We start from the raw sequence: 13,072 nt of genomic DNA on the forward strand, positions 1-13,072 counted from the left end.
GTCTCATAAAAAGTATACCTAGAGCTCAAAAAATTAATCCCCCAATAACAAATCCCCAAAGAAACAACCACCCCATTAATAAGTGGGCTAAAGAATTAAAAAGAGACTTCTCTGGAGAGGAAATAAGAATGGCCAATAGACACATGAAGAAATGCTCAACATTGCTGGCCATACAAGAAATCCAAATCAGAACCACACTGAGATTCTACCTCACCCCAGTTAGAATGGCCATTATCAAGAAAACAAAGAATAACAGATGCTGGTGGGGTTGTGCAAAAGGGAATGCTACTACACTGTTAGTAGGAGTATAAGCTGGTACATCCACTCTGGAAGGCAGTATGGAGGTTCCTCAAAAGATTAAACATAGAACTCACCTATGATCTATCAATCACACTCCTGGGCATCTGTCTAAAGAATCTCAAGTTAGGCCACAATAAAGCTACCAGTATAACTATGTTCATTGTAGTATTATTTACCATAGCTAAGATATGGAACCAACCCAGATGCCCCTCAATAGATGAATGGATCATAAGGAAATGGAAAGTTGGAAAAAAGCTTATTAAGTGAAATAAGGCAGACCCAAAGAAACATAAGCTCTATGATTTTCCTCATTTGTAATAATTAGTATAAGCCTAGGATAGTCTTGACAAAGAATCCTAATAGCTCAAGAGCTATGTATGTATGATCATACAAAATGATGCTAATTGAAATGAACTCCAAGACATGGAAAGAATAGGTTTTTTTTTTGGTTGTTGACTTTGTTGTTGCCAATGTACTGTGTCTAGTTTTTTTTCTTATTTCATTTCATTTTTCTTTTTCTATTGGTTTATCCCTGGCAAATTCTGTCTTTGATTTTGGTACTCTGCCTCTTGTATATACATATCTCTGATTTGGGGAAGGGAAGGGAAATAACAAAATCCTGAAAGAAGGACAAAGGATGACCCATTGCAACCATGATGCTCACAAGACACTATGTTGGAAATGAACTTTACAACTTCGTAAGGGGGGAGGGATGGGGGAGGGAAAAGATAGTGGGAAAACAACAAAAGAGTGGGTAACAATGTTTGACAAGAAATGTACTCATTACTCATGTAACTGTAACCCCTCTGTATATCATCTTTACAATAAAATAAAATTAAAAAAATCATTGCTAACAAAATGAACAGTTGACATTCACAAAATTGTAATGTCTTTTTTCCTATGAAAGTGTTTGAAATTTCACATAAAAATGAATTGACACCAAAGAAAAGGTTTTCTAAGAAGTTGCTCAGCATGTGTTCACTTTAACTTACTATTATTTCAGTTTATTTTCTCTCAATTGTTTTCCAATACTAGTTATTCACAGGTAAGTATAATAGTCATACTTATTATATAGTTGGTGCACTTTCTGTGCACTAGCACATATTAAATAGGTTATTTATGTAGTCTAAAATATATAACTTTTAATGATTTCAGAGTTGTACACTGAGTTATGTTCCATAATATCTTATTTTTAATGAGGATTTGGAATAAAAACATACACTCAGGAAAGTGCATAAATCACCATGGTACAGCCTGATGAGTTTTTACAAAGGGAATTACACATGTAACTACCTTCCAAGTGGAGAAATAGAATTACTGCCTGCCCCTTCCCAGGTACTGTGTCCCTTTCTATCTCAAAGGGGGCCATACTCATGATGATTTATCCTGCCATGGGTCTATCTTATTTTGGAATCATATAGGGCATACTGTTGTATATCATGATTTTCCATTCAGCATTATGTTTGTGGGATTCATCCATGCTGTCACATGTAGCAGTGGTTTGTTTATATTTTCACAGCTGCACGGTATTCAGTAGTCTATTGTGAGGTTTTTTTTTTAAACCACAGTTTATTTCTCTAAATCTGAGTGTTGATAGACATTTGGGTCATTTCCAGTGTTGAGTTATTGTAAGTAATGCTGTTATGACCATTTTGGTACGTATCTTTTAGTTCACATATTTAATCATATTGCTTGGAAAAATTATATATCTATTTTTTCTTTTGTCAGTCATGGGGTTTGAACTCAACCTGGGTGCTATTCCTGAGCTTTTTAACTCAAGGCTAGTGCTCTACCACTTTGCCTGTGCCGCATCTGGTTTTCTGGTGGTTAATTGGAGATAAGAGTCTCATGGACTTTCCTTCCCTGGGCTGGCTTTCAATCATGATCCTCAGATCTCAGTCTCCAGAGTAGCTAGGATTGCAGACATGAGCCACTGGTACTCAGCTTTGGAAAATATTTCTAGGAACAGAACTGCTTAGGTATACTGGCTATGCTTATATTCAGCTCTAACAGATATGGTGGAAACTTTCCTAAAATGGCTTACACACCTGTAATGTAAGATAGTCCATCTGCTTCCCATTCTTCTGTCACTTAGAATTATTTGTCTTTTTCATTTTAGTTATTCTAGGTGTCACGTATTTGTGGGCTGCTAATTTTTACTAAGCTGGTGCTTTTGGTAAATAAACATCTAAATTTCTAACAATAGAACAATTTATTTGTCCTTTTCTGTCTGATTAATGCTTTGTTTCCAATTTAAGAAATCTTTGTTGCTCCAGATAGCATCTTTTCTTGATCTATTGATTTACCATTCACCTTGAAATCTATGTTCAAGCTAAAACTGAATTGTATATATATGGTGCGAAATGCAGGTCTAGATTTAGTTTCATTTGCATTTTCTGTGCAAGCATACACACTGTGAAAATATTATTATTTCCTTCTTGATACAGAGTGGCACCTTTGCTGTAAATCAGTGTTAATACCTTTGGGACTATGGACATTATTTTTTTTAGCTTTTATTTTTTTATTGTGATTAAGTGATTACATAATTTCCCAAATTTCACAGTATTGTGGGATAGTGATGCTCAGTTAAAGTCACAAACACATTCTAACTTTCCTGGAGCAAATTGTCTATCATGGTCTATATGGCGATATGGTATATATTTCTTCCACGTTGGGTGATATGTACATTTCTTTTGTTATGCATAGCATCAGCTGTTCCCTCTTTCCCACTTGTTCCCTCCCTCCCATCGCTGCCATTAAGTTGCTTAGTTCATTTTGGTCAATGTCCAGTGCAGCTAATGGGTCCTGCTGTTGTATGTTTTTCCCTGATTCCCTCTAGTTCTATGTCGTCTTCCTGGTTCCCCTCCGGTGTACACATATATACCATACATGTGATCAGCAGCATGGGGTTATTTAGTAGTGGAAGTTCTTTGTTTCTTAAGTCCTGTTAATTTTGTCCTACTGTCTAACATTTTGGATTTAACATCCACTTATCAGGGAGACCATGTACCGTTTGTCTCTTTGCTCTTGGCTTACCTCGCTCAACATGATTTCTTCTAGCTCCATCCATTTCCCTGCAAATGCCATTATTTTGTCATCTCTAATGGCTGCATAATATTCCATTGTGTATAGATACCATAATTTTTAGATCCATTCATCTGTGGTGGGACAGCTGGGTTGTTTCCATATCCTGGCTATTGTGAACAGTGCTGCAATAAACATGGAGGTGCATGTGTCCTTGTATACTGGTTCCTGTTGTTCAGGATATATGCTTATAAGTGGTATGACTGGGTCATAAGGGAGGTCAATATTTAGCTTTCTGAGGACCCTCCAGACTGCTTTCCAAAGTGGTTGTATAAGTGTACATTCCCACCAGCAGTGTAATAAGGTTCCTCTTTCTCCGCATCCCCTCCAGCATTTGTGGTTGGCTGACTTGTGGATGTGGGCCATTCTGACTGGGGTAAGGTGGTATCTCAGGGTTGTCTTTATTTGCATTTCCTTCACAACCAGGGATGGTGAACATTTCCTCATGTGTTTCTTTGCCATTTTTATCTCTTCATCTGAGAAGTCTCTCTTTAGTTCCCTTGCCCACTTAGTAATTGGTTTGTTAGGTTTGGGAGGGATTAGTTTCTTGAATTCCCTGTATATATTGGATATTAACCCTTTGTCTGATATATTGCTGGTAAAGATTTTTTCCCAATTAGTTGGTTGTCTTTCTAGCTTGGTTGCGATAGCTTTAGCTGCGCAGAAGCTTTTTATTTTAAGGTGGGACTATGGACATTCTTTTGTTACGTTGACTTTTTTTTCATCCTTGCCAATGCCATACTATTTAATTACTGTAGCTTTAGAGGAAATCATTATGTTTGGTAGCTTAATTCTCCAGCTTTCAAGATTGCTTTGAATATTTTTACTATTTGCTTTTTCAATATTTTATTTTATCTCTTGGTGCTGGCACTAAGAATTAAGAACTAAGAGCTCATGTTTAGGTACCACTTGAGTCACACACCTTGTCTTTGAGCCTGCTGCCTGCCTGCCTCCCTTCCCCCTCCCTACCCCCTCTCTTCCTTTCTTTCTTCCTTTCTTCCTTCCTTCCTTCCTTCCTTCCTTCCTTCCTTCCTTCCTTCCTCCCTTTCTTTCTTTCTTTCTTTCTTTCTTTCTTTCTTTCTTTCTTTCTTTCTTTCTTTCTTTCTTCCTTCCTTCCTTCCTTCCTTTCTTTCTTTCTCTTTCTTTCTTATGTCCTAGGGCTTGAACTCAGGGCCTGGACACTGTCCCTGAGCTTGTTTTTGCTCAAGGCTAATGCTCTTCCACTTGAGTCACAGTGCCTTTCTGGCTTTTTCTGTGTATGTGGTACGGAGAAATGGAACCCAGGGCTTCATGAATGCTAGGCAAGCCACATTCCCAACCCATCTTTCTTTCTTTTTTATAGAGCCTTTTAATTATTTTTTAATCCTCAAATAGTTTGTATAAGGGGGCTTTAATTTAACATGCCCATTATGTGTGCAATGCATCCAGATCCAAATCACTGTCTGTACCCTATCCCTTCCCCATCAGTTTCATCATTTCCTAGTTTCATTGTCACATATGTATATTGAATGTTATCACTGTGCTTTTCTAGCCTCGTCTTGGACCATGATTTTCTTACCTACATATCCTGAGTAGATTCAATTACAGATGCATGTGTGCACATCCAGCCCAGGTCTCTCTCTGTTTCTGTCTTTCTATACATGTTACATACAGATAAACTTGTTATATACCTATGTCACTTATAATAAGTTTACTAGTTAAAAAAAGAAGATTGAGAATTTGTTTGGGGTAGCATATAACCTGTAGATATTAATTTGAGGGCACTGACATCTTTATAAAATCAATATTTCAATCTATGTGCATGGAACAATCCTTTATTTATCTAACTCTAACTTCTTTTTAAAATACTTTGCAATTTTGTGTAGAGGCTTGTACAACTTTTTAGTTTTATTCATATGTGTTTACCATTTTCACTTCAAAAATAATTTTATCTTTACAATTTAAATTTTATAATTATTGCTAGTCTAAAGTAACACATTTAGCTTTTATGTATTGGCCTTTTGTCCCATAATCTCAGTAAATATGCTTATTAACTTAATAACTTACCTGTGATATTAAGATTAAAAAATACAGTTTCACGATTATCTATTTTTATAATTCTTTCTTTTATGAGATAATTTTATTTTTATAATTCTTATCTCACTTAAAATACTAGTAATTTCTGATCTTAGGGAGAAACAATTTGTCTATTAAATTTGTTTTCTATAAAATTTTTGAGGATATGCTTTGTCTCAATTTTTTATTCCTTTTCTGGCTCAAGAGTTTTTATTTATTAAAATCACGGATGGATGTTGAGTATTGTTGTATATGCTTTTGCACTGAGTAAACCATTGCCTTTTTTCCCATTTATTTCATCCCTGTAGCAAACTGAAGTTTTTCTTTTTGAATATTAAGTCACATGTGTGTTGCTTATAATGATATTGTGATTATGCTTTAACAAAATCAATCTGATGGTAGGTATGTACTGCAGTATTTGTGGATTTAATATTTATGAAGCTTTCTACAAAATATTCCGGAAGTGAGGTGAGGGGCAGTGTGTGATGTTGCACCTATTGTAAGGGTGTCAATAAGTTAAACCACGTAAAACCTGGGAGATGAGTGCAGGGGATCTTATGCTGATTTCTTCTTTGCTTTTTGTTTAGGTTTTGAAAGTTTTCATAAGGAAAGGTTAGTGTTTGCAACATCTCGAAGAAGAAAACACCATTCAAGCTTCAAATTATCTCTGTCAATTTCAGAATTTGGTGTCATTTTTTATATATGCACACATACACAGAGGGAAAGAGGGAAATGCAGAGAAATACACAGAGAGAAGCAGAAGGAGAGAATTCTAACCTAGATCAGAAGATATCATATGCATTTAAAGTTATGATGAACACATTTACATAAACAGAAGACATTGTGAATTGTTTTTCTTTTGGTAATGCTGGGGTTTGAATGCAAGCCTACTTGCCAGGCTGGCACTCCATCACTCGAATCACATTTTTAAACACGTTTTTTGCTGTTTTTTTGAGATAGTTCTTTCTTCCCACCTTGGCATGCACCTGGCCTGCTGTCCTCCTACTTTTGGCTTTCTATTATTGCTGGGATAACATGTGTGAGCCTCTACATCCAACTTCTATCTGTGGAGATAGGGTCTTACACACTTTTCTGCCAGATATGGCTTAGAACCATCCTCCTCCTGATCATATCTTCCTATGTAGCTTGGGATGACAGGTATGAGCCACTGTACCCAGCTATGGGTTAAAAAAAGTTATTCCTGACTATTTTACCTAGGCTGTCATCATACCACAGTCTTTTCTACCTCAGCCTCCCAAGCAGTTAGGATGATAGGCATGAGCTACCTGTGCCTGGCACATGGGTAAAAAAAATGTTATTATAAAGATGATTTACAGAGAGGTTACAGTAACGTAAGTCAGGAAATGAGTAAATTTCTTTTTGGACAATGTCACTCCTTCGCTCCCTCTCTACCTGGTCACCATCCACAAGCTGTAGAGTTCATTTCAACATAGTGTCTACTGAGTACCACTGCTGCACTTGTTCACCCTTTACTACTGCAATTCGGTGCCCCCTTACTCTCCCGAAGACAGATAAATGAACAAACATGACAAAAAAGAAAAGAAAAAAAAACAACAAAGGGAAAAAACCCTCTTGTTTCCATTTTCTGGAGTTCATTTCAATGTATTCAAATGTTTTTATTTTTCTTTCATGCGATTGTTTCTAACACATTTATAAGATGATTTCTTTGTTGCTTTGTATGTCCCTCCCCCACAGTATAACCCCTGCTTTCACTATATTTGATGTCGGTATAATTTGTGGAGGGGAAGGGGAAAAACAAGTCATTTAAATAGGGATACAGGTGGGCCCATTGCAACAATGAGAAGTACAAGTTGTCATGTCGAAAACGAACTTTACAACGTTGGTGTGTGTGTGTGGGGAAGGATGGGGGGGGGAGGATGGGAAGGGGAAACAAAGGAGGAGGCTACAATGCTTGATAAGAAATGTACTCATTATCTTGCCCATGTAATTTTAACTCCTCTGTACAGTATTTTCACAATAAAAATAAAAAAATAAGTATTATTTTTTATGTTCACAGAGTTAAAATTTTAAAAGCAAGGGGAAGAAAAAACATATCGTTTAACTAGGGATACAGGTGGATCCATTGCAACAATGAGATGTACAATTCGTTATGTTGAAAACAAACTTTACAACTTTAGTGGGGGAGGGGGAGGAGGATTGAGTGGGGGGGAGATGGGAAAGGATGAGAAGAGGAAACAAAGGAGGAGGCTACAATGCTTGATAAGAAATGTACTCATTATCTTGCCCATGTAATTGTAACCCCTCTGTACAGTATTTTTACAATAAAAAAAAAACAAACAAAAAAATTTAAGAGCAAAGCGTAATCTAAAAGCAGAGACACAAACGGGAGTTTGAGAAATAAAACTATAGTAATTAAAATTAAGAAATAATCTTTTCAGCCCTTGTTTTATTCTATCTTCATTTTCCACATTTATCATTAGTACACAGTAATTGTATAATGCAGAGTATCATTGTGATATGATACTTACATAGATCCACATAATATACGTTATTCATATTTACCACCTCGATTATTCTCTTGTCCCCTCTCATCTCTATTTTAAAACTTATTGCAATTTTTTGGGGAAGAGACTTGGTTGGGGTTTGATCTCAGAGCATGGTGCTCTCTCTGCACTGTTGTGCTCGAGGCTAGTACTCTACCACTTTGAGCCACAGCTCCATTTCCAGTTTGTTTCTGGTGGTTAATTGTAAATAAGAGTCTCACAGACTTTCCTGCCCAGACTGGCTTCAAACTGCAATCCTCAGATCTCAGCCTCCTGAGTAGTTAGGATTATAGGCATGAGCTACCAATGCACTGCTTTAACATTTTTTAGTTAAAAAATTTTTAAAATAAAATTAAAATTTAAATAAAAATTAAAAATAGTTCCATTATGATTTTTTCATACGTACGTACAATATTCTCAGATCATATTATCCCTCTTCATCCTCTCTTTCATTCCTCCAGCCTCCCTCAGATAACTCTTACATCACAGTCTTCCATTTATGTTCATATTCATTATTTTTTCTTTCAATCTTGCTTCTATATATATTAGAGAAAACAAGTAGTATTTGTATTTCTGAGTCTTATTTCATTTCCCATGATAGTCTCTGGCTCCACCCATAGAATAAATAGGTCAAATCTAGTTGAAGAGCCAACCTGCTAGAAGACAAATAGAAAACATAGACTTAAGTATAGAGTCAAGAAAAAGCACAGAACATACAGAAAACTAAGTAACCAATACATCAGGCTTTTGAAAAGAGAAAATGTCACTTGAATCTCCAAGGGGAAAAGAATATTAACAAAGCAAAATAAATGCTTGAAGAGACAAAAAACCCAAACAAAAGTCCCTAAATGACAAAACATATCAAATGACAAAATGATAAAATATATCACAGATTCAAAAATATGTCATCACTAACCTAAGTTAGTGCTGCATATCACTGTAACAAGTAAGAAAAATGAGTACAATAAAAACTTGAAGACAGCTAGATTAACCTTGCAAGGAGTACTCGAAGAAGCAGCAATGAGACCTGCAGTTGATTTCTCAAAAGGAATAATAGAATCCAGAAGACAATGGGATAGTATGTTCAGTTTGGTAAGAAATGAACAATCAACTTAGAACTCTATGTCTTGAGAAAATATTATTTAAATTGAGAACAAGATAAAGCCATGTTCAGGCAAAACCAGAAATTTATCACCAAAAGACTAGATTAATAAGTTCTGAGCAAGTTTCTACGCAGACCAAAATTATTTCGTATTTGAAATACAAAAACAAAAACAGCAGAAACATAAAGCAATGCAATGAGCAAATAGAAAAATAAGCAGGTACTGTTTTCATAACAATATGCATTTTAAGATGTATATATGCTATGATCCATGGCAATAAAACTCAAAACAAGGTAGATAAATGGAGTTGAAAATGTTTTTACATCAATGCTTTATTTTGAGAGGTAAATATTTTCATTTATATTGAAATTTACAAAGTTGGAGATGGATGCTTTTGGTCTTAGGATAACTATGGAAAGTAGTAATGATTGTAAAGAGAAACAGATTCTAAAAACGTTATTTCCACTTCTAAGAGCAAATGAGAAAAGGGAGTGAATGGATAATATAATAAAGTAAATACTGAATATAGAACAGTCATTCTAAATAAAAATACATGTGTAGTTATATTAAATATACAAAGAATAAATGGCATAATTAAAAGATTGTAACAACTGATTAAAAGCTAAAACTAATTATCTAATGCTTACAGGAAACAGATCTTAAGTATGAGAACACAGAAAGCTTGAAAGTCAAGTGAAGGAAAAAATATAGCACACTATTTTAATCTAAAATGATTGTTATACTAATACCAAAGTTGAAATATAGACAGAAAATCTTATTAGAACAAAGGAGAAGTATTTAATAATGATCACTGAAACTCTATCATGGAAACAGGACAATTTAAAAGTTTTGTATAATATATAATATAGTTTCAGAACATATAAAACAAAAATTGACCATACTAAAGGGAAAAGTAAATAAGCAGACAAATTTGGGATACTTGAATATTTTTTAAGTATCCAGTTCTTAAAAATGCCAAGAATCAACTCTAGTTTTTTCTTTTTTTCAGATGTAGTAAGTAAACATTTTTCTTCCCCTGTCCCCCATCATTGGACCTCAGGTAGGGAAAATTGTTTAATTTATATTTCTGAATCCAGAGCACATTGTCATCAGCTGTCCCAAAACCTTTCTCTTGCTTAAATTTATTTTATTTTTCTCTTCCTTTTTCTATTTCTACTTCCACTCTCGGTCTCATTAATTCCAGCCTTCTTCTATGCTTTCCTGTACTGCCTTGGGAGCTTCACTTCTCAGAATCTTTTGATAGCGCTGTTCCTCTATATTTTTGCTGATGAGAGACAATGGTGAAACATTTAGAAGATAGGATGGAGGCAGAGGTGATGAAATTTTATCCACCTGCAGCCGGTCGACAGGCATGTTTGGACAAATGAGTTTTTGCATCATCTTACTGCAGTAGCTGTGAATGCCAACAGTGATTTCCTGCAGTTTTTTGACCTGGTTAACACAAAACCCCTAATTCTCTGAAAGGCAGAAGCATTCTTCCTTGACCTTTGTGTCTCCATCCAATCCATCAGTCTTTAAGTGCTGAATTCTCTGTATTAAATCTTTTCTTGCTTGAAATGCATATTATATTAGTGTTGTCCAGATTGAATCTTGACTTTCAGTAATAACAACAGGAAGTCTACCTTTATAGATGGAAATCTTGTATAATTTGACATAGTCATTTGCAAGTAGTGATGACAAATTGGTAGTGACATAGATAGCAATAATCTACTGCAGGCAACAGCATGCCATAGATTATCATCTGTTGTCTAAATTATCATCTGTTGTCTAAAATGTATTTTCTATTGAAGACCAGGCTTTGGGTGGCCACATGGTGTGGCAGTAACCTTCAGTTGTCTGACTACTAGAACTATGGGGGTGGGTGGGTGGGGCAATGGTTTACAACTACTACAGAGAGCTTAAATTGTCTGATCAAGGAACAATCAGGGACCAATAAACTGCTCTGACTGGCTCAAAGAATCTGTTAGCTCAGAGATATTGTAGTTATAGGGCCAATGTATAAAAAAATCAAATCATTTTGATCCTATAGATTGTAAAATGATTTGCCTATTTAGTCTACAGCCTTGCTGGGTCATAAGTAAAAATTATGGCATTATTTTATGAACAGTGAGGCCATAAAAATGGAACGAGGGACATGTGGAAAAGGCTGGAAGAGTCTCAGGACCTTACAGGGCATCAGAAGCAGTCCTCTTTTCTGTCTAAGGAATCTAGCCTTCTCTTACTAGAAGAGACTATGGCAAACACACCTTTAGTTTTTATTAAAAGTAGATCCTAGTTTTCCTCAAGATCTTCTATCTTATCCTCATGACTATAGATCTATAACTGATGTCAAAACTGTAAATATACCTGTTAGGGAAGAGATGGCTTCTCTTTATTCAGCTCCCTATTTCAAGACAGAGACAAACATGTGATGTCCCAAATGTATTGATCAGGATGCTCTAGCAAAAGAGTATGGCATCAGAGTGCCATTTCAGCTGCTGGGAATAACTAGCAATTTTCTCTGTTGGTTGTGTGATAATATCTGTAAAAATTGTTCAATCCTTCCTCCCATTCCTGGATATTCACACTTTTGGGTTGGGACTTTACAAAAGGGTTTCGTATTCTATGCCCTTTGAAGCTGGGCTTAGCATTGTAACTGGTGTTGGTCAATGGGAAGTCACCAAGTATGATGCACAAATAGGCTTGAAAAATGCTTGCATGTTGTTGGGGTTTAAACCCAATTCTTGCTGGGAACCCTTCCGCTTCCACTTGAGCAAGCCCCACCTAGCCTGCTGGTAGAGAAGTGATTACTTGGAGAAAAGTCTCAAGTGTCTGAGGCAAATATTTATGTTTGAGAATAAGGCTGTCCAGATTAACCAGCTCCCAATAACCTCCCAATAGATGCATGAAATCATAGAAGATGTTTTGAAGCCTCTGTTTTTGAGAGCTTACTTACACCATAGAGGTTAGTACATACAGATTAAAACCTGGACTCAACTTGGGCCCACAGTGAATGTGTTGAGGTGTTAGAGCTTGCTTAACCCTTTCCTACACATCAGTCTCATACATACACACATTTACATGCATGCACACACATACTATTTGAACCTATATTTTCCTTCTGAGAAGCAGGATTTTCTTTTACTATTGGGTCATGTCAGAGATGTAAGACTTGATTATGATACTATTAATGGCTGCATAACCTTTGTTGATCAACATGAACTGAGAACCATATTTCCCCAGACTGAGCATTGGTGGTCCACATCTATAATCCTAGTTACTCAGGAGGCAGAGATCTGAGGATCATGGTTCAAAGCCAGCCCAGGCAGGAAAGACTATGAGACTTTTTTCTCCAATTATTCACCAAAAAAACCCCCAAACAAACAGAAGCGGACCTGTGGCTCAAGTGGTAGAGTGTTATCCTTGAGTGGAACAAGTTGAGAGACCAGGCCCTGACTTCAAGCCTTAGAACTGGAACACACATAGAAAGAATGATATACCTTCCAAATCATATAGTTCGACATATGCAGTAGGATTACGGTTAATTTATAGTAACTGAGAAGGTTCAAGAAGTTCCTAAGGCAACTGGGATAGTGTATGACCAGGCTCAGGTGACCAGGAGAGCTTCTTTTCTTTTGTTTCTACCTCTCCCAGGACAGATTCCTATAGAAATGTCATGGGAATATTCATGGAAAGAAAGTTCTTTAATGTAAGTTGAAAAAGTAAAAGAGAAAGTAAAAAATACAACAGACTAACCAAACCAAATAGCACACCACACCACACCACACCACACCACCACCACTACCATAAGTTCCATGTTTCTGTCTCCTGGAATTTGTTTCAATAAGTAGAAAGAAATTTTAAGAGGAAATGGAAAGGTATGTGTGGCCCATGTAAAAGTTCATAGATGGTTACCTACTTGAAGGGTTCAAAAAGACAAAATGACCCCTTCTGTGGATTACGTTTACACTCTTTCTAGCCAATGTACTTTTTTGCTAAATGTAC

This window comes from Dipodomys merriami, unplaced genomic scaffold (genome assembly GCF_024711535.1).
Source record: "Dipodomys merriami isolate MVZ:Mamm:240054 unplaced genomic scaffold, mDipMer1.0.p SCAF_153, whole genome shotgun sequence".
NCBI classification, from domain to species: Eukaryota; Metazoa; Chordata; class Mammalia; order Rodentia; family Heteromyidae; genus Dipodomys; species Dipodomys merriami.